This window comes from Triticum aestivum, chromosome 5D, assembly GCF_018294505.1.
Source record: "Triticum aestivum cultivar Chinese Spring chromosome 5D, IWGSC CS RefSeq v2.1, whole genome shotgun sequence".
In the NCBI taxonomy this organism is placed as follows: Eukaryota; Viridiplantae; Streptophyta; class Magnoliopsida; order Poales; family Poaceae; genus Triticum; species Triticum aestivum.
In genome coordinates this window covers 4,865,762-4,888,887 of record NC_057808.1, presented here as the reverse complement: position 1 = coordinate 4,888,887, position 23,126 = coordinate 4,865,762, and the positions used below count along the sequence as shown (strand labels likewise).

The window sequence follows — 23,126 nt, the reverse complement described above, 5'->3', positions numbered from 1 at the left end:
GGAAGAAGCAAAAAAATAAAAGAAAGAATAAAATATGAAAGAAAAGCGTCCATTGTCTAATGGATAGGAAAGAGGTCTTCTAAACCTTTGGTATAGGTTCAAATCCTATTGGATGAAATCTTATTTCTATCTATTCTTTAAATAACTATACTAAACTAAAAACAAAGAAAACTTTTTTGCATGATTCAAATGAAAAAGCTTTCTCAACGATTCCTATTCTACTAACAAGAGTAGACATGCAAAATTTATTTGTTACTGAAGAGAAAACCGTTCCAGCTGTTCCTGAATAGCTTCCTTCAAAAGGATTTCTGCTTGCTCGGTGAATGTCTTGCTAGAAGATATAATTTCTTGGAATTGAGGTTTAGTATCTTTTAGATGTTTACGTAACTCATCCAGAAATTTATTTACCTGTTCAATTTCTAACGAATCAAGATATCCTCTTGTTCCGGTATAAATAGTAGCTATCTGCTCTTCCACTGGGAGAGGATTTGCCTGGGATTGTTTAAGCAATTCCCTTAATCGTCGACCCCTTGCCAATTGATTCTGACTTGTTTTATCGAGAGCAGAGGCGAATTGTGCAAAGGCTTGTAACTCTGCGAATTACGCTAGTTCCAATTTTGATTTGCCAGCTACTTGTTTCATGGCTTTAATTTGAGCCGCGGATCCTACTCTGGAAACAGAAATACCCACATTAATAGCGGGTCGAATTCCGGCATTGAATAGATCCGCAGATAAGAATATTTGTCCATTTGTAATGGAGATTACATTAGTAGGAATATAGGCGGAAACGTCTCCAGATTGAGTCTCAACTATTGGTAAAGTGGTCATACTTCCTTCGCCTAAAAGAGAATTTAATTTAGCAGCTCTTTCTAAAAGGCGTGAATGCAAATAAAAAACATCCCCTGGATAAGCCTCACGGCCGGGAGGTCTTCTTAATAGAAGGGACATTTGGCGATAAGCTTGTGCCTGTTTGGAGAGATCATCATAAATTATTAAAGTATGTCGTTCGCGGTACATAAAATACTCAGCCAGGGCTGCTCCCGTATAAGGAGCGAGGTATTGTAATGTAGCAGGTGAATCCGCCATTTCAGCTACTACAATAGTGTATTCCATAGCCCCCTCCTCATGGAAAGTAGTTACTACTTGAGCTACGGAGGATGCTCTTTGACCGATAGCTACATAAACACATATTACACCTTGCCCTTTTTGATTGAGAATTGTATCTGTGGCTACTGCTGTTTTGCCAGTCTCTCTGTCCCCAATAATTAACTCTCGCTGACCGCGCCCTATAGGGATCATCGAATCGATAGCAATAAGCCCTGTTTGAAGAGGTTCGTATATGGAACGCCTGGAAATTATACATGGAGCAGGAGATTCAATTAAGCAAGATTCGGAAGCTATAATTTCGCCTTTCCCATCAATAGGTTTAGCCAGAGCATTTACAACACGACCCAAGTAAGCCTCACTCACGGGTATCTGAGCAATTCTTCCTGTTGCTTTTACAAAACTTCCCTCTTGTATCATCAACCCATCGCCCATTAATACAATCCCAACATTTTTGGATTCCAAATTCAGAGCAATACCCCTAGTACCTTCTGCAAATTCGACTAATTCACCTGACATTATTTCACCAAGACCTATAATACGAGCAATCCCATCCCCCACTTGAACTACGCAACCTATATTCTCAATCCCTACTTTCCTATTATATTGTTCAATACGTTCGCGGAGAATTTTATGAATTTCGTCGACTCGAAGGGTTGCCATTAGTGTTTCTTGACTCTTTTTTCGGAAGCAAGGGGAAATATAATGCCTAAATTCTAAACGAAAGTAGAAGTTCATGGCCTAATTAATTTAATTATCTCTTCCATTCCAGGGACCCGAGAATGCCAATATTAGCACGAATCGTACGAAAATGTAACTCGGTATTCAAACAACTATTCAGAGTTCCTGGAGCTCCTCGTACGGCCTGTTGGAAAACCCGCTGTCGGACCTGATTCATTGCCCTTTGTTTTTCAAAATAAAGGGTTTCGTTTTTAGATTTTTCCAATTGTTCCAAACTAATAGAAGTAGCATTAATCAAATTTGCTTTTTCTCGTTCTATCTCAGAGTATCCATTCATTCGATACTCATCCGCTTCTAGTTCGACTTTCTGTAATCGAATCCGAGCTTTTTCGAGTTGCTCAATGGTCCCTCTACGCAATTCTTCTGAATTTTGAATAGTACTCAAGATCCTCTGTTTTCGATTATCTAATAAATCTTTTAATGAAAGTAGATTATTTTGTAAGTTTACAACTTTTATGATCTCTTCCCAAACCAAACATGAATCTTTCGATTCATTTGGCTCTCACGCTCCTTTTTTTCTATAGCTATTTCCATATCTTTTTTTAAGTAATGAGCCTATCCTCTATCTTATTTTTTATGTTTATATTTCAATATACAGAAACCTATATAAGACTAGATAAATATTAAGAGGACTCTTCCGCCTAGATAAAAATATATCATGGTCAGCAAAGTTGTTTCTATATTTTTATTTGCCCTCTAGTTAATAATTTCAATTTCATTAAGAAAAACTAACTAAATAAATGGAAAATGAAAATTTATAGAATTCTTTTTTATTTTTTTCTTCAAATCCAAAAAATTTCTCTTTTTATACATAGGTCGTCGATTCGGCATTGGTTAAAAAAGGGCAGGGTGCCCCCTTTTTTTCTAGTAAATAGTTCAAACCATTTTATCGATATGAGTGTTCTATATTAGATAAATTTTACATTAGCTATTTCCCGTTATTATTCGGTACTAATACTAACATAGTTGTAGAAAGAGTACCTCTTTTTGCCTGGACTTCAAGCAGTTTAGCTTTAACCGTGTTAATGGTCTCACATTCTTGGTTTATAGAGAATCAAAGTTGATTTACCAATGAGTCGCAAAATGCTATGGTTCTTCCATATGATTTCTGAATTTATTCAGAAGTAATTCGTCGAGATCGTGCACCCTTTTCTTATTTATCCAAAAATACTAAAAAATATTATAAAGTACAGCCAGATAGATCCAATCTATTCTTGAAATAGACAACTCGCACACACTCCCTTTCCAAAAAAAATCAAAACACCAACCACTACAGTTAGATTTATTAGATTTGTTGCTAAAATATTGGTATTAAGCCCGAAACTGCCAGCGGATGGCCAGTGAGCTAAAAAAAATGAAAGAATGGGTTACATTTTTCATATGCTCTCCTCTTATAGATAGGACGAACAAAGAACAAAGTTTTTCGATCACTTACTTCGCTCGCCCTTTTTTGATCGGTTTTTTTAATGCAAATAGATTCAATCTAGTAATTTCTTTTAGATTAAGTCTTACGTCTTGTTTGACCGGTGAAAGACTTCCTTTGTTGAAATTTTCTGTTCCCAAAATTCCTAAAATAAAAGGAAAAAACTTTCCACTTTCCTAAACTAAGGACGGGAAATAAGAAGGTGAGCATATCTTCTAAATTAATAATACTCAACTCAGCCCTTCCTAGAATGGGGTATTATCTGTCCCGATAAATAGATAATTCCAGGAGTAATAAATAGGAGTAAATTAAATAAAGTATTGATATAATTGGAATTGTGGAAGCAAATACCAATTTACTAAAAAAAGAAAAAAGTATCTAATCGAAATCGAAAGAATTTTTTTAAGATTAAACAAAAGGGTTCGCAAATAAAAGCGCTAGTGCCACAACTAGTCCATAAATTGTTAAAGCTTCCATAAAAGCTAGACTAAGCAATAAAGTACCTCGTATTTTACCTTCTGCTTCTGGCTGTCTCGCAATACCTTCTACAGCTTGTCCTGCAGTAGTACCTTGACCAACTCCAGGTCCAATAGAAGCAAGCCCTACGGCCAATCCAGCAGCAATAACAGAAGCAGCAGCAATTAGTGGATTCATGGTGAGTAGTTCCTCGTGTCAAAAAAAAGAAATGGTTAAGGATACAATCAACCAATAAATTCTTACTTCTAAGCTCTATTGGGGAGAAGTAAAGTAACTAAAAAGTACAAATTGAAATCAAATTGAAATGATAATGTGAATTGTCCGAACTACATAGAAGGGAATTCCATATCCATATATCGGATTAGATAATGAATCTAACCTAGGAATATATAATATAATATCCTATATATATATATATATACATTTGTTTCTTCTATTTTGTTTGCATATTTTCTCATTTTCTATTGAATCGGATTCTAAAATCATTGCTTAAGGTGGAAACCTGCATAAAAGAGGACTCCACTTATAGACATTAAGGATATTATAGTATAGATCTAGCCTGACTCCACCCTCCTTAATGCATATATACTTTGAAAATTCCATAATATAGTCTATTCTATTCTCTCTCCTACAACTCTAGGCTATATATTCATACGCATTTCTAACTATTTTTTTGCAACCAAGCAGATTATCTGGAACCATGCATGAATTGAGCTAAGCTGCAAAAAAATTACTATTTCCAAAAAGAGTCAATTCAATGATGACCCTCCATGGATTCACCTATATAGGCTGCGGCTAATGTTGCAAAAATAAGAGCTTGAATACCGCTTGTAAATAATCCAAGAAACATGACCGGTATAGGGATTACTAAGGGGACTAAAGAAACAAGAACAACAACGACTAATTCATCCGCCAATATATTCCCGAAAAGTCAAAAGCTAAGCGATAATGGTTTTGTGAAATCTTCTAGGATGTTAATTGGTAAAAGGATTGGAGTTGGTTTAATATATTTCTCGAAATAGCTCAATCCTTTTTTGCTAAGACCAGCATAAAAATATGCCACTGACGTGAGTAAAGCTAAAGCAACAGTAGTATTTATATCATTCGTGGGCGCTGCTAATTCCCCATGGGGTAACTCTATAATTTTCCAAGGTAAAAGAGCACCCGACCAATTCGAAACAAAAATAAAAAGGAACATAGTTCCAATAAAGGGAACCCAGGGACCATATTCTTCTCCAATCTGAGTTTTGCTCAAGTCTCGAATAAACTCAAGGACATATTCAAAAAAATTCTGACCATCGGTCGGGATGGTTTGTGGATTCCGAACAGCTATGACAACTGAACCTAGCAAGATAGTAATTACGACCCAAGAAGTGATGAGTACTTGGGCATGAATTTGGAAACCTCCTATTTGCCAATAGAAGTGTTGGCCTACTTCTACACCCGATATATCATATAACCCCTTGAGTGTTTTAATGGAACAAGGTATAATATTCATATTGTCCTCTGATAAAAATTGAACTTCAAAAAAGGAATTCTTTTGATTCAACCATCTCTTTCTCAACTCAGCAACTTGAAGTATTAATCTTATATTTAGGATACCAAGAAAGCACATCAGATCATAATATATATCAATACCCTCTAATATATATCAATATTCCCCTTCTTTTTTCTATGCAAAAAAAAGATATAGTAAAGTAAGTGATTCCATAAATTTACGCAGTTGCCCAAGAATTCACTATATATTCTTAATCAACGATTTCTTATATAGAGAGAACGGCCCTCACAAATTGAAAATACTAATTTGTTAAGAATCAATCGAATTGAAGGCATAGTGTCATCGTTGGCTGGAATCGATATATTCGCGAGATCCGGGTCACAATTTGTATCGACTAAAGAAATAGCAGGAATCCCCAAAATGGCACATTCCCGAAGAGCTATATACTCTTTTTGCTGATCAAGGACGATCACAATGTCTGGCAATCTCGTCATATATTTGATCTCGCCGAGATACCTTTGCAAGGTAGATAATTTTCTCTTCAAGATTGCCACATCTCTTTTTGGGAGATGGTGGAATTTTCCCATTTTTTCTTCTGCTCTTAAGTCTCTAAATTGAGAAAGTCTAGTTTTCGTAATCGACCAATTCGTTAACATACCACTGAACCACTTTTTATTAACATAATGACAACGAGCCCTTATTGCAGCTGATGCTACTAAATCTGTTGCTCTTTTTTTGGTACCAACAATTAAGAAACTTTTTCCCTGACTTGCTGCATCAAAAACTAAATCACAAGCTTCTGATAAAAAACGAGCCGTTCTAGTGAGATTTATAATATGAGTACCTTTACGCTTTGCCGAAATGTAAGGGGCCATTTTACGATTCCATTTCTTAATACCATGACCAAAATGAACTCCTGCTTCTATCATCTCTTTCAAATTAATGTTCCAATATCTTCTTGTCATTTTTTCCACACTTCCTTTTTTTAATCCTACCATTCCATTACGGAATTTAGTTCTTTTTGAAGATTAAGAAAGATCCGAAATAGCTTGAAATAAAAAATATTTTTTATGTATCCTTAAATGATATAGGGTTAAATGTTAAATGGGGGTTCTTATGTCTCATAAAAATTGTTTGTTACGTCAGAATCAGAAGAAACTAATTCTGTATGGAGAAACAAAAAATCTCTCATTTCCGACGTGAATAGATTTTTTTTATTTGGAAATAAAGGTTCTTGTCTTGTGGGGAACGATGCACAAATTTTTGGAATCTGGTACCAACAGGTATAAACCCCCCCAGAACTACGTTTTCTTTCAAGCCTTTCAACCAATCAATGCGACCTCGTAGGGCAGCTTTTGCTAAAACTCGAGCAGTTTCTTGAAAACTTGCTTCAGATATGAAACTTTGGGTATTTAGGGAAGCCCTTGTTATTCCCAATAAGATTGCCCGATAATAGATCGATTCATCCAAAGCTCGTCCTGCTCGTTCCGCTCGCAATAGTCCGATTAATTCCCCAGGCGAGAAAACATTAGACATTCCATCTTCGGAAACCCGCACTTTTGATGTTACTTGGCGTATAATAATCTCTATATGTCTATTATGGATCTGTACCCCTTGGGATCGATAAACCTTTTGGATTTTATTAACCAAAGAGATACTACTTTGGGCTATGGTTAGCTCAGCTCCAATCAAGAATCCCCAAGGGACCCCAAGAATTCTTGGTATACGCTCATTCCAATCCTCAATTCTCCTTTCGAGATTCGGGGATAATGAATCAATTGAACGCGCTTCAAAGATTTGTTCCACTTTTGGAAGACCTTGCGTTATGTCACTAGATCTTGATTTTTCATATATAAATGTAACTAACCTATCTCCCTTGTAAAGGATTTCTCCATAATGACCATTAACAGTTGCTCCTATAGTGGCCAAATAAGGTTTAGCTGCTCTTATAACAAAGGAATTCATATTTACAATGAAAATTTGACCGGATTTTTTATGTGCGATTTAAATAGACATACATTTTCACAAATAAATTGTCCAAGGTGAATTATTGCCAATGTCTCTTCCCAAGAATCATGATGGGCAAAGTGACAATTCAAAAGGAATGGATCCAACATTATGTTACTATCGAAATTAGAAATCCTTTTATTTTCATCTATTAAAGAGTATTTAAGTTCTTGAAGTACCTCGAAGGTTTGTTTTAAATTGTCAACGAACAAATATTTTTTTAACAGGATTTTATTATGCGTTAGTAAATAGTAAGATGAAGAAAAATGCGATATACTAGCTACAATAGCGCCTAAGGGCCCAAAAATTTCTCGAATAGGAATTCTAGGATTCCATTCTTTTATCGCATTGGGATGTTTTGAATTCTTGAATAAACCAATTCGAGAACAGTTGGATGCCGACAAAATCATCAAAGAGTGGTATTCTTTATTTCGATCCAACAAAGTGCCAATAGCTTCTGGATGTTGGCTAAGTGATTCAATCTTCGCCTTGGAATAAAAAGAATTGATATTGGCGCGATCTAACCTATTATGGGGAATCGGTCCTGCACTTGTCCTACCATACCTTTTTCATGTATACGAAATAGTGGACTTGACTAAATCAATTCTTAGGAAATCGCGAATAAGATCATTTGCTCTTACCTCAACAAGGGAAGCACCAGCCTTTTCTTTTTCTTCTTGTTCCCAACTCACTACTAAGCAAGTTCTAACAAATTGACTATTTGTGTGATAAATTCTTTGAGTTAACTTGCTATTTTCATGAGAAATAAAATTGACAAGTCGAATTTGGAGATTATTTTCTTCTTGCAAGAGATCCTGCGGGAAAAGTGTTGCTAAATTTCTTCCTTCGTCCATTTCATATGCCACTGTAGGGCGAACGGAAACAAAATACTTTTCCTTGCTCTTGAGAATTTTTTTCCGTTGAACATAGACCCAATTTTTCCTTTTTTGATTCCTTAGAATCTTTTTTTTGTCTTTCTGGCGGTATCAAACAGCCACCTAATATCTTATCCGCCTCTTCAGGAAAATGAATATCTCCGGAAAATATTTTGAGTTCCGTATGGCTTTTTTTTTCTCTTCACTCGGACCAGTCCGCCTAGTCGACTTCTTGTATTTTTTGTGAGTTGTGTATCCACTCCAATAATACTATTGTCAAGTATGTTTAGGGATGAAGATCTCGGCAAGATATGAAGTTCTTGAAGAATGAAAAAAAACCGATCTACTTCTTTTTGGTATTTTAGACTAAATTCTTTTGTTCCTCGATGCTCAATCAAACCCTCTTTTTTTAAGATGGAATCTTCCTCTGGGCTCTCGTATTCGTCCTCTGAATCTTCTTCTGAGTCTTCCTCTAAAGTACCATATTTTTCCTCTGCGCTTTCCCCGGGGCTGCCATATTCGTCTTCTGAGTCTTCCTCTAGAGTACCATATTCGTCCTCTTGGGTCCTATATTTGCTCTCTGGGCTCCCATATTCCTCTTCCGAGACTTTCTCTAAAGTCCTATATTCGTTCTCTGGGTTCCCATATTCGTTTTCTGGGCTCCCATATTCGTCTTCTAGGGTTTCATATTCGTATTCGTCTTCTAGGATTCGATATTTAGATTCTTCTAGGGTTTCATATTCATATTCGTCCTCTCGGGTCCTGTATTCATCTTCTAGGGTCTCATATTCCTCTTCTGAGTCTTCCGCTCGAGTCCTATATTCTTCTTCTAGGGGTCCTATATCTAAATTTAACAATTCCTGAACCCTTTTTATCTTTTCTGTATCGGGGATCGTCAAAATAAGCAAATATAGTATTTCTACGTAAAACACCCATAAGGGGGATTTCAATCGAAATTCCAAAACAGGATATTAGTTCTTTCTCTTGTTCTTGATGATATTGTAATGGAATGACGAACCTATTTCTTCGCTTTTTCGCCAACAAATCTGAATTATCTTGAAAAATAGAAGGATAGATAAAATTCCAATGGCCATTGGACATGATTCGATCCGACGTTGAATAATCAAGAATTTCCCTATCTTTTTTACCATAAGTATTCATTTGATCTTGATCCTTGTGGAGTGAAAAAGACGCTATACTGGATCTGCACATACTTACTGACAATATCCATAAATGGCTTGTTTTTGGTAATCGGCGAAGATTACCATATTGATATTCGGGCGCATGGTAAACATCAGTACTCCAGTGCATTTCGTCGTCTGATTCAGAATAAATATGCTTTTGTACCCTTTCTTTAAAATGTAAAGTGGACGTTCCGGCACGAATCTCCGCAATTACTTGTTCGGATTTTACATATTGATCATTTTGCACTAGAATCAAGCTTTTTGAGGGAATATTCATACTATATAGAATATCTTGACTCTGAATAGTTACATGCAAGTCTATATAACGTAGAAAAGCAGGCTGCCCATGACGGGTACGTGTGGGGTGAACCAAATTCTCATTGAATTTTATTTTTCCATTCGAAGGGGATCGTACAAGGTCGGCAGTACCCCCTGTGAATACTCCGCCAGTATGAAAAGTTCTTAATGTTAGTTGAGTCCCTGGCTCCCCAATTGATTGACCTGCAATAATACCTACGGCTTCTCCCAATTCGACCAGATCACTATGAGTAGGACTCCGGCCATAGCATAATTGACAGATCCAAGAAGTGCTTCGGCAAGTAAAGGGGGTTCTAATATATATTGGTTGTGCTCGAAATGGTTGTGCTCGAAAGGCAGTTATGAATCGATTGACTAATCCAATTCCAATATCTTGATTTCGCGCGGCAATGCATCGTGAACCGATATATATATCGTCTGCTAATACACGACCAATTAGTGTTTGGACAAAAAGTTTTTCCGTCATCCCATTTTGAGGACTTACAGAAATACCTCGGATAGTACCACAATCTCTTCTACGCACAATAATATGTTGAACTACTTCAACAAGACTACGTGTAAGATATCCAGCATCTGCTGTTCGCACAGCAGTATCTATAACCCCTTTGCGGGCTCCATAGCAGGAAATTATATATTCTGTCAAAGAAAGTCCCTCGCGTAAATTACTTTGAATAGGTAAATCAATCATTTGTCCTTGAGGGTCCGACATTAATCCTCTCATACCTACTAATTGGTGTACTTGAGATGCATTTCCTCTGGCTCCTGAAAAAGACATTAGATAGACTGGATTAGAAGGATCTGTTATCCGAAAATTTGAATTCATTTCTTGTTTCAAATATTCGCTTGTCGCATACCATATCTCAACAGATTGGCGTAATTTTTCTACCACGTGTACAGCCCCATAATAATAGTGTTTCTCCAAAAGAAAAATATGTTGTTCCGCGTCTTGGACTAACCATCCCTTAGAGGGTATTGTTAAAAGATCCTCGATTCCTAACGAAATCGATGTAGTAGTGGCTTGATGGAAGCCCAGAGTCTTTAGTTGATCCAGTATATGGGATGTATATCCCATTCCAAAATGATCTATTAATCTGCTAATAAGTCGTTTCATACCAGTTCCGTCTATCTCTTTATTATGAAAGACCAGATTGGCCCGTTCCGCCATACATAAGTACCCCCTTTTCGGCTGAGTAGGATTCGACAATTGCTGAGTAGGATTCGACAATGAGCCTGAGTCAGTGATTCAAAAATTTAATTAACTTGCCTCAATCTCAATCTGGATTCGCGTGGCAAATAATGATGATACTAGGGAAATCGGAATGCCCCCCGAAAGGGGAGGGGCATCGCCGAATCTAACTTTCTTGTTTAGGTAGTGTACGAATAGGCCTGACTAAATCCTTGTATGGCTTCCTCTATTTCTCTATAAAAAGAAATATGACCAAGAGTGGTTCGAATGTATATCGAACGAATTTCTTTTTTTCTATTTCCCATTATTAGATAGTGGGCATAAATCTCATGATAAGTCCCCAAAGATTCATATTGAACTTCAATCGGAACTTCTCTTGACCCAATGACGCGTTGATCCAGGTTCCATCGTAGCCACAAGGGACTATCTAAACTGATTAGTTTTTGTCTATAAGCTCCCAGTGCATCATAAGAACTAGAAAAATGGGGTTCTTTATCTTTCCTATATTTAGAATTATTATTATTATTGTAATTTACTTTTAGATTTGGGTAGTTTCTGTAACTATTATATCTATTTGCACAAATACCTCGACGCTTTCCACTCGTTAATACATAAAGCCCGATAAGCATGTCTTGGGTTGGTACGCAAATAGGATCCCCAATAGCGGGAGATAAGAGATTCATATGAGAAAACATAAGTAAACGGGCTTCTGCCTGAGCTTCCAAGGATAAAGGTAGATGAACAGCCATTTGATCTCCATCAAAGTCCGCATTGAAACCCTTACACACTAATGGGTGTAAAGAAATAGTACGCCCCTCTACTAAAGTGGGTTGAAAGGCCTGTATGCCTAATCTATGCAGGGTAGGTGCTCTATTTAACAGTACAGGATGTCCCCGCATAACTTCTTGAAGTATTTCCCATACAATGGGTTCTTTTTCCCAAATTTTCCTTTTAGCAATCCTTACATTAGAAGTGGCGCGTTTCGTGATTAAATCGCGAATTACAAATAGCTGAAAAAGCTTTATTGCTATCTCTAGAGGTAATCCAATTGATGTAATGAAAGCGAAGGACCCACAACAATGACAGAATGCCCCGAGTAATCGACCCGTTTCCCAAGCAGAGTCTCGCGAAACCTTCCCTCTTTACCTTCAATTACATCTGAAAGTGATTTGTATACTTTATTGTGACCATCCCTCGTCGGTTGCCCGCGGGACCCACTATCAAGAAGTGTATCCACGGCTTCTTGTACCAATTTTTCCTGGCACATTACTAAATCTGCTGGCGCTAATTCACTTCTTTTTAATAGATAGGCAAGATTGTTGTTCCGACGGATAACTCTCTTATAAAGTTCATTAATGTCTGAAGTCACTACTTTATCTCCAGACCTATAAACAATAGGTCTCAATTCGGGAGGAAGAACCGGTAATAAGCACAAAACCATCCATTCTGGTTCTACATTTGTTTGAATAAAATGTTTCGCCAATTGCATGCGTCTAATCAAAAAACTTTTCTTATTCGTCTTTTTCTATCTTCCCACTCATCTCCACTATACCCCTCGTCTTCTAATTCCTTCCATTCTACCAAAGAATTCTCTATAATAATTCGCAAATCCAAATATGCTAATTGTTCTCTAATAGCACCTGCTCCTGTCGCAATTTCCCGATTTTGAAATGTTGCAAAGCCTGGGGTAGAAAAAAAGGGAGAAATGTTGTGGTTACAGGATGCAATTTCCTCTTCGAATAAACCTCGTAATCGTAAAGAAGTGGGTTTTTTAGTGCTGGGCCTAGCAAAAGAGAAATCGCCGTATACTAGGCCCTCCAACTTCTTAAGAGGTTTATCTAAAAGATTCGCGATATAACTAGGAAGGCCTTTCAAATACCACACATGAGTTACGGGACATGCGAGTTTGATGTATCCCATTTGATATCTTCGTATCCGAGAATCCACAAATTCTACCCCACATTTTTGGCAAAATCTTTCGTCTTCGTTTTCAGCTCCGCTCGCTCGAGAATTGCCACAAGCGCAAATCCCGCTTTTTATGGGTCCAAAGATTCTTTCGCAAAACAATCCATCTTTTTCTGGTTTGTCGGTTTTATAATGAAAAGTAGAGGGCCTTGTGACTTCGCCAACGACTTCTCCATTAGGTAGGTTTTTGTTAGCCCAAGCCTTTATTTGTTGAGGGGAAACGAGTCCAATTTGAAGTTGTTGATGTTTATATTGGTCAATCATAAAATAGAAATAAGAAAAGAATTTATATTTATTCCGATCAAACTTCCTCCCTATTAACCTGGAAGTTCTTTTCAGATACAAGGAAATGATTCAGTTCTAGAGCCAAAGATCGTAGTTCTCGAACGAGCACTCGAAAAGATTCTGGAGGATCCTCATGATTAGGTATTCTTTTTCCCCAGATCGTAGCATTAAGTATTTCTTGGCGAGCTATAAGATGGTCAGATTTATAAGTAAGTATCTCTTGTAAAATATGAGCAACACCAAATCCTTCTAAAGCCCAAACTTCCATTTCTCCTACTCGTTGTCCCCCTTGCTTGGCTCTTCCTCTAACCGGTTGTTGTGTAACAAGTGAGTAGGGCCCAGTAGAACGCCCATGAATTTTCTCATCAACTTGATGAATTAATTTTAAGATATAGGACTTCCCCATTAGGTAGGTTTTTGTTAGCCCAAGCCTTTATTTGTTGAGGGGAAACGAGTCCAATTTGAAGTTGTTGATGTTTATATTGGTCAATCATAAAATAGAAATAAGAAAAGAATTTATATTTATTCCGATCAAACTTCCTCCCTATTAACCTGGAAGTTCTTTTCAGATACAAGGAAATGATTCAGTTCTAGAGCCAAAGATCGTAGTTCTCGAACGAGCACTCGAAAAGATTCTGGAGGATCCTCATGATTAGGTATTCTTTTTCCCCAGATCGTAGCATTAAGTATTTCTTGGCGAGCTATAAGATGGTCAGATTTATAAGTAAGTATCTCTTGTAAAATATGAGCAACACCAAATCTTTCGTCTTCGTTTTCAGCTCCGCTCGCTCGAGAATTGCCACAAGCGCAAATCCCGCTTTTTATGGGTCCAAAGATTCTTTCGCAAAACAATCCATCTTTTTCTGGTTTATCGGTTTTATAATGAAAAGTAGAGGGCCTTGTGACTTCGCCAACGACTTCTCCATTAGGTAGGTTTTTGTTAGCCCAAGCCTTTATTTGTTGAGGGGAAACGAGTCCAATTTGAAGTTGTTGATGTTTATATTGGTCAATCATAAAATAGAAATAAGAAAAGAATTTATATTTATTCCGATCAAACTTCCTCCCTATTAACCTGGAAGTTCTTTTCAGATACAAGGAAATGATTCAGTTCTAGAGCCAAAGATCGTAGTTCTCGAACGAGCACTCGAAAAGATTCTGGAGGATCCTCATGATTAGGTATTCTTTTTCCCCAGATCGTAGCATTAAGTATTTCTTGGCGAGCTTTAAGATGGTCAGATTTATAAGTAAGTATCTCTTGTAAAATATGAGCAACACCAAATCCTTCTAAAGCCCAAACTTCCATTTCTCCTACTCGTTGTCCCCCTTGCTTGGCTCTTCCTCTAACCGGTTGTTGTGTAACAAGTGAGTAGGGCCCAGTAGAACGCCCATGAATTTTCTCATCAACTTGATGAATTAATTTTAAGATATAGGACTTCCCTATTAGAACAGGTTGCTCAAAGGGGTCGCCTGTTCTTCCATCAAATATTCTGCTTTTTCCCGGGTACTCGGGTTCAAATACCCATGGATTTTTTGTTTCTTTACTGGCTTCATATAATTCTGAAAACACAAGTTTTCTTGAAGCCTCTTGCTCATATCTCTCATCAAAGGGTGCTATTCTATAATGTTTCTTTAGCAGATCCCCCGCTAATCCGAGCGAGCTTTCAAATATTTGTCCCACATTCATTCGGGAGGGTACTCCTAAGGTATTGAAGACCATATCAACGGGTGTTCCATCTTGCAAATAGGGCATATCTTGCCTAGGCAAAATTTTGGAAATGATCCCTTTATTCCCATGTCTTCCGGCTACTTTATCCCCAACTTTGATTTCACGTTTCTGTAAAATATATACACGAACCATTATGTCGAGCGGGTCCCTTTGGATCCATTTCACATCGATAACGCGCCCTCTTCCACCTATAGGTAATTTCAAAGAAGTTTCTTTTGAAGTGGAAACCTCAAGGCCAAATATGGCCCGTAATAATCCAGCTTCCGCGATATAAGATGATTCGCTCGCTATCTGAGGCGTTAATTTACCTACTAAAATATAACCAGTTTCTACCCAGGATCCCAACCTAACAACTCCATTTCTGTCCAAATTGCGTAGTAAATGTTCTTCTAGATGTGGTATTTCTTTAGTGATTTTTTCAGCGGAGCCCTGGCTTGTCGTATCCGTCTGAATTTCATATTTCCGGATGTGAAAAGAGGTATAAATATCTTCATATACCAAACGTTCGCTAATTAGTACTGCGTCTTCAAAATTGTAACCTTCCCATGGCATATAAGCTACTAATACGTTTTTTCCTAAAGCAAGTTCGCCCCCAACTGTAGCAGCTCCTTCTGCTAAAATTTGTCCTTTTTTAATGGATTTACCTCGTGGAACCCGGGGTTTTTGGTGCATACAAGTATTTTTGTTAGAGCGACGGTGGTTAACTAAAGGAATACTTATAGTCTTCCCACTACTTGATAAAAGTATCTTATGACTATCAGTAGAAATGATCTTTCCCTCGCGTTCGGCTATAATGGAAACCCTCGAATCTAGAGCTGTTTGGCGTTCCAATCCAGTTCCAACAATGCATTTCTCGGACCGAGAAAGCGGAACTGCTTGGCGCTGCATATTAGAACTCATTAAAGCCCGATTCGCATCATTGTGCTCAATAAAAGGAATGAGAGAACCCCCAATAGAAAAATATTGGAAAGGAAAAATACTTCTAACATGAATCTGTTCCCATGCAATAGTCAAGAATTCTTGACGGTATCTAGCCGGAACAACCTGTTCTTCCTGAATACCTTGATTCAAGCACAAAGAATTTCCTGCTGCTATGAGATAATATTCATCTCTATTTGGTGATAGATAAACCACCTGTCTCTCTTTTTTTTCTTTTGCTTTCTCAGCAGATATTTCATAAAACGGACTCTCTATGGATCCCCACAAGTGATCAATTCTCGCATGAATTGCTAAGGATCCAGTAAGTCCAACATTGATTCCTTCAGACGTGTCAATTGGACAAATACGCCCATAGTGACTCGGATGAATATCTCGGCTCCGAAAACTTGCGGTTCTCCCCGTCAACCCTCCAGGACCTAAACAACTCACTTTTTGCCCATGAACAGTTTGTGTCAATGGATTCGTTTGATCAAAAACTTGAGATAACGGGTATGTGCCAAAAAAGGTCTCATACGTAGTTATTAATCAAATTGAAGTTGAAGTTGGAGTTACCAAAGTTTGGGGAGTCGGTTTCGATTGACGTATGAATACTCTACGAATAGTTTTTTGAACTGCATGTTGTAAACGACCAAGAGCCAATCCGAATTGATCTTGTAACAGATCTGCAACCGAACGAATACGTTTATTTTTCAAGTGATTCATATCGTCATCGTCAAGTATACCCGTTCCAAATTTCATTCCAATCAAATGATCCGTAGCGGCCAATACATCTCGTGGTAACAAGAATGTATTGTTCTGAGGTATACCAAGATTAAGTCTCCGATTCATATTTCATCGACCAATCCTTCCTAATTCACATTTTTGTTGAAAAAATTTCTTTTGTAATTCCTCGCATAAGGACTCCGAAAATACCAGGTCCCCACCTACACAAGCAAATTGTTGATAAAACTCCAAAATAGCTTTTTCTTTTGACTCAATCCTCTTCTTCTCCTTAGCATTCGGGAAAGACAAGAAAATTTCAAGGTAGGAAACATTATCTAGAATTTCTCTTAGATTCGAACCCATAGCTGATGATAGAACTAGAATAGATATCTTTTGTTTTCTACTCACGCGAGCCCATATCCTTTCTTTTTTATCAATTGCTAATTCCGATCTGCCCCCCCCCCCAATCTGATATTATAGTGCCAGTGTAGATAGAAATTCCCTTATGATCTAATTCCGAGCAGTAGTAAATAGCAGGACTTAGCAATATTTGCTTGATCACAATTCGGTATATTCCATTTATAATAAAGGTTCCTAAGGAATTCATTATAGGAATGTTTCCGATAGAAATGGTTTGCTTTTGCACATCGAAACCAAAAATTAATCTCGCAGATACATATAATTCGGAAGAATAGGTGAGTGATTCATACACAGCATCTCTTTCTTTTATCGAGGGTTCTAGCAATTGATATTCTTTCGCAAATAATTGAAATGCAATTTCGTGATCTGGATCTTTAATTGTTGGAAACTTGTCAAGTTCTTCTGCTAAGGCTTGATTAATGAACCTACAAAATCCCTCGAATTGGATCTGACTAAATCCGGGTATTGTGGACATTCCCTCGTTTCCATTCCGGAGCATCTTAATCTTATGTTTCCTGTTTATCAAAGAAAAATTCCATTATCAGCTCACTCTTCATCAATCCCTCTGGATCGATCTAGCAATCATGGAATCTATATTCTGTTTACTGAATCACATGAAATTCTAGGGAACTCCACATACGTATTTCATATATGTATTTCATACATATGAATAGAGACCATTTGGACGAAAGTTCGAGTTTGCCAGGGGTACAAATGAAATGAAAATGAATTGATAAAACATTCCAAAAAACAAAATTCTGCCACTTATACTTTATGTTATGATATTCTAATCAGATTGGATGGCAAAGATTTCTCATTTTATCTCCTTTCTATGAATGTAATAAAGCCGTAATATAATATACTAGAAACTTTGACTTTACTTCGATTTAGAATAGCGTGCTTACTTTAATTTCTCAAAATAATTTGTGGGTTCTTTTTTATTTCGGATCGGAGTAGTATAATTGCTAGAAAATTCAGTATTTCATTGTGGAATTCTAAAATCAAGTAAGTCCCTTTTTTAAGTACATGCCAATCTAGTTATCCACCTCTCCCCATATCCATGCTTTTCTTTTATCGTAATTTCACTTGGGTAGGCCAGTAAGGTTATACTCTATATCAGAGCAAATTTCCTTTTTTTATTCAAGATATTTAATTTAATACTTTGAAGAATTAAAGCATGATTCCCCATAGAGATATGTACATAAAGGGGATCTTTGGATAACAATGCTGTTCGGACCTAAAGTTTACCTATACACGGATTAAGCATAAAGTCATAATATTTTATTATGCCATTGAAGGGGGGGAGATAATACCGATTTAAGAGTAGTTCACTACTGCAATAAAAAAAAAGATAATTCTAGTTAACGGTTCCAATTTATTCTGAATTTTGCAACCTGTGAATAGAAATCCACTTTTTCTTCTTTTTCATCTCAATAGAAAGAAATGGGAAGTTTTATTGTGTTAACAATGTATGTTTTAAGATAGAATCTATCGAGGAGAATAATAGAAACTGGATCAAAAAAAGCAGGAATAGATGTTTTGAAAAAGATTGGAAAAAGTAAGTAGAATTATCTTCAAAATAAAAGGGGCTTTTCGTAAGAAAACGTGGATGAATACTTGCTGTTTTCTAGATTTTTGATCGGATTTTTTGGCGGCATGGCCAAGCGGTAAGGCAGGGGACTGCAAATCCTTTATCCCCAGTTCAAATCTGGGTGCCGCCTGATCAATAAAATACTTAGGTTTTTTTATAGTGCTGATCGAATTCGATCAATTTTTACTTCGCATAAGTTCGGGCAAGAGAGTAACTGGGCCTGCCGATACTGGGTTTAGAGAAACCATACCATAGTTCTATCCTCAAACTAGGGTTAGGGTTTGTTTTGACGGTAGTGGCCAAAATGGTTATCAATAGGGGAGAGGTAGTGTTTCCTTATTCTTTTATTATATGAATTTGAATTGGTTCTTAATTGAGATTCGATTTGATAATTTTAAAATACGAGGATAAGATGTCAGAAATCTTGGTATCCAAAGAAAGGTCCCTAAGGGGCATTCTTTTTTTTCAATCTAGGATTCAAGAAGGGACTCCACGAAAGAATATCAAGACTTACTAATTATTATACATTTTTTAATCGTACATCTTATGTTACCTACATACACTAAAGTAAGGACTACTTAATTCTAACGAGAATCAGATTAAATAGGTCGATCAAAAATCAATTTAGGAGTAGTGTTATGGATAAAATCTCTTCCTCTTCATTCTTTCATAGAATGATACAAAGCAAGGCTGCAGGGTTTAGGTCAAAAATAAACATTAGGTAAGGTAGGTATCCAATAAATATTTATCTATTGTTAATTTTATGGTATATTCGGGCGTCCTTTGCTTAAAAAAAAGAGTAACAAAAGGAATAAAAAATCTTCCTATTCCCGCTTCTTCTATTTAGGACATCATTCCCGTACTCTTTCTTTTTTACGGAAAAAAGGGCTATAGTATCGTATTTTTAATGCTCTCTAATTCTACCAGAATTCCTATAAGAATTTGTTAGGAGTAAATTCCTTGAACTGATTGATCCATGGCCTTAGGGTGGAATCCCTTTTTAACTCTGTACCCTTGATTCCACTATGATTATTGATCAATAGTAGAATAGAATAATCCCTTCATAGAAATAGGAGACATAATTTAGATGGATATAGTAAGTCTCACTTGGGCTGCTTTAATGGTAGTCTTTACATTTTCTCTTTCACTAGTAGTATGGGGAAGGAGTGGACTCTAGGGATCCTACTAATTGATTAAGTGATCAAATTGTTGTATCAATTCTTTTCATTAATGGATCATTTTGCATTAATCATTTTGTCAAACGTTATTCTTTAATCTTTTTCTTTAGTTTTGTTTCACTCCTGTAAGAAACTCTTGTATTGTAAGTTGTAATGTAAGAAAGAGCCATTATACCAATTCATAATTTCTACTAGAAATGACGAATGGTTAAAAAAAGTTCTATACATAAGAAAATTAGACTTTCTTCCACGGAACTATTCACGGCATATCACACATTTTCCATTTCCTTTTACTTTTTACTATAGTCTATTCTTAATATTATTTTTCTTTCCTTCCATGGATTCTTTGGTCAAGAATTGTCTTAGATTTTTTATTTTGACCTGATTGAAATTAAGTGGATGCAATGAAAAAAGAAATTGAATTAGACTACTTAACTATTTCAATCTACTAATCTATTCTATGTAGATTCAAAGATAATATAATAGAAAGAATCTAAAGTGTCGTAGAAAAAACTATATGTAGTTCTTTCTACCACAGTTTAAGATTCCAACCAGATCCTTTCATTTAAGACTTGGATTTTTTTATTTAATCCCTTTTTAATTTCTTCAATGATTAATTGGAATTCCAATTAATTATTTTGGCTGACTGTTTTTACATAAATAATAAGTAAAAAAGAAGTAGGAACTACAATGAACAGTGCAGTAGCAATAAATGCGAGAATATTGACTTCCATAACCTCTTTATTTTTTATTTTCACAATAACTCGGGATGTAATCCCATGGAGAGGGAAAAGGGGTATGTTGTAAATTCAAGGGTAGGGCTTGCATTCTGATAATACTAAATCAATTCAATATTATGAATATCGGATCTATCAAATCAATTCATGGATGAGAGTTATATTTCACGGATGAGAGTTATATAGTATAACATAGGAAGATCCTCTATCCACACTAAGACCAAAATGGGTTTTTTGATTGGATTAGGAATTCCCTCTTTTTTAATCCTTTTCTACTTTTTCTTTTCTATATCTCTAACCCACGAGCTTTTTTAATCTTCTACTTTCTTAATATTATACAATTTCCCTTCCTTTTTCTTATAGTTATACATACAATTATGTATGTATTATATGACCAACTTTCTATGGGTCACATTGACATCCAAATAAGCAGTAGAAGTGAGATGGGGAAAAGAGGTCTGAAATAAAAAGGGAATACGATTTATGTATGGATTCCGGTAAAATACCGGTACTCTATTCCATAAGAGTGGAATAGGAAATTAAGATGAGGATGGTATCATCATAAAGAAACATAGAGTAATATAATATCCTAAATTCTACTAATCCACATATCGTATGTGTGTCTTTCTTTATCTTTATCGATCGGGAGTAGTGAAAAAAAATTCCTATATGCCTTCCCTCCCTCTTTAATGAGGGATGCAAAATAAAAAAGTGAAGTAAGGGTGCCCTGTGGGTATTTGATCTTGCTCCCTGCCCCTTTTTTCATGGAAAAAGGAAATATCACTTTCTCCATTCATTGAACCCTAGTTCGGGACTGACGGGGCTCGAACCCGCAGCTTCCGCCTTGACAGGGCGGTGCTCTGACCAATTGAACTACAATCCCCGCGGGTATATGGCATACCCATTCTTAAATAGAACCATAAGAAGATTCGATTCGTCTTTCGTACTCTAAGAAATAGACGAATCATATACTACATACCCACATATTATATTATACGTGGGTATAGTGAGAGTGACATAACTAGTATGTCGTGATTTTTTATCACTAAAAATGGATAATAATCCAGCCTTCAATAAGAAAAACTCTTTTGTTTGTAAGAAAGGAATGAGAGAGATATGGATTAGAAAAAAAATTCCCTTTTTTCTTTATCTTTTATTTCTATAGATCAGACATTTTATTTTATGGAAGGAAAACAAAAGGATTTAGTTCATACTCACGAAGCCCTAGATTTCTGGTTTGGGCCGAGCTAGATTTGAACCAGCATAGACATTGTCAACGAATTTACAGTCCGTCCCCATTAACCACTCGGGCATCGACCCAGGAAGAATTTATTCTAGGGTTTTTACTAATCTATGATTAACCTCCTTTCATAATACTCCCTACCCCCAGGGGAAGTCGAATCCCCGCTGGCTCGTTGAAAGAGAGTTGTCCTGAACCACTAGACGATAGGGGCATCACTAGACGATAGGGCCATATACAACCGCTCGTGATTATACTATAATCATAGTATGAGCAGTTTTTTGGAATTGTCAATATACTCGAAAAGTATAAATAGATCCAAAGCAAAGAGTTTTTCCAACTTTTCTGTGATGTTTTCATCTAGGATTTTTTTTAGTTGATTTTTATAGATTAATTCTCCGTGCTTCATTTAGTGTTCAGACCAAAAATGCATCCATCCCGCACTAAGTCATAAAATTCTCTAAAAATATAGAGAAAGTTTCAAAAACAAAGAACAAAAGTGAATCAATTTAGTAGAAAAGTACTCTATCAGATTCGAACCAACGACTTACGTCTTAGCACGAGATTACTCTACCACTAATTTAAAAATCCCTTTATCGGATTTGAACCGATGACTTATGCCTTACCATGGCATTACTCTACCACTGAGTTAAAAGGGCTTTTTATTTAATTCAAAAATTAGCCACTTGGATTTCCCATTATGGGTCTACTGCATAATGTACATATTATATATATAATATATAGAGATAGAGAGAGAGACATTATGTAGAGATTGTATATGTATATATCGATATCTTGAGAGCTCAAAATAAAATTAATAAAAAAAACATACCCTACATAACATATCCAACTCTTCTTGGTTCAGGGTTTTCCGTTTCCGAAGACTAGTAAAATAGGCGGATTCTGGAACCCCAAGGATTCAACGGTATATGGATATGGAAAATATAAGATTTCAGATCCTAGCGGGAAAAGGCGGGGAACAGATACCCAATAGGATATAGGATCCTTGGGAGGAACTTTTGGTAATGGCCTTGATCCTCTATGCTATTTTTTATGTGTTCTGTAACGCCCGGGGAATCAAGCTACAGTAATTCCCCGCTAATCATGCCACGTCACCTCGGTTACTGTTGTTAACCGTGGGATGATCCAAAACCGTTTCAAAATTCAAATTTAAATTAATGCCGACAGAAAAGGTTTTTCAAAAATTGAAACAAAATGTCCGGTGGGTGCCAAATATTACAAGGGTAATTATACTAAAGAAAACATATTTTTATAAAATGCCTAAATGCGTTTAAATGAATTAAAACAGAAAAGAAAATAAATAAATAAAAAGAAAATACAAAAGAAAACAGAACAAACAAAAAAAGAGAGAAGGAGAAGCCCCCCCCACTGGACCCTGGCCCAACTGGGCCGACCCCAGGCCCAGCCGGCCTGGCCCACCTCCCGGGTCGCCTTCCCCCCTGTTCCCCCGACCGGGGTCGCAACAGGCGCGTCCCCGCCGGACCCCCCTTCGCCGGCGTCGAGGATAAG

The 23,126-nt window shown here is 36.6% G+C and overlaps 2 long non-coding RNA genes, 1 other non-coding gene and 3 pseudogenes across 3 annotated transcripts in view; 3 read left to right on the top strand and 3 right to left on the bottom strand.

Moving 5' to 3' along the window:
- Positions 1-166: 166 nt before the first annotated feature.
- Positions 167-1,782, bottom strand: LOC123119052 (ATP synthase subunit alpha, chloroplastic-like; annotated as a pseudogene).
- A 2,686-nt stretch (positions 1,783-4,468) lies between these two features.
- Positions 4,469-5,442, bottom strand: LOC123119053 (ATP synthase subunit a, chloroplastic-like; annotated as a pseudogene).
- A 915-nt stretch (positions 5,443-6,357) lies between these two features.
- LOC123119051 (DNA-directed RNA polymerase subunit beta''-like) lies at positions 6,358-10,846 on the bottom strand (annotated as a pseudogene).
- Positions 10,847-12,897: 2,051 nt separating this feature from the next.
- On the top strand, positions 12,898-13,563 carry LOC123119048 (uncharacterized). The gene is made up of 2 exons (XR_006458403.1): positions 12,898-12,957; positions 13,473-13,563. It is a non-coding gene; the product is annotated as an uncharacterized lncRNA (long non-coding RNA).
- Positions 13,564-18,500: 4,937 nt separating this feature from the next.
- TRNAC-GCA (transfer RNA cysteine (anticodon GCA)) lies at positions 18,501-18,571 on the top strand. The gene has a single exon. It is a non-coding gene; the product is annotated as a tRNA-Cys (tRNA).
- Positions 18,572-21,640: 3,069 nt separating this feature from the next.
- LOC123119050 (uncharacterized) overlaps positions 21,641-23,126 on the top strand; it is a 15,099-nt gene continuing 13,613 nt past the window's right edge. The window contains exon 1 of the long non-coding RNA XR_006458404.1: positions 21,641-21,770. This is a non-coding gene — a long non-coding RNA (uncharacterized lncRNA). The remainder of the gene's footprint in view (positions 21,771-23,126) is intronic.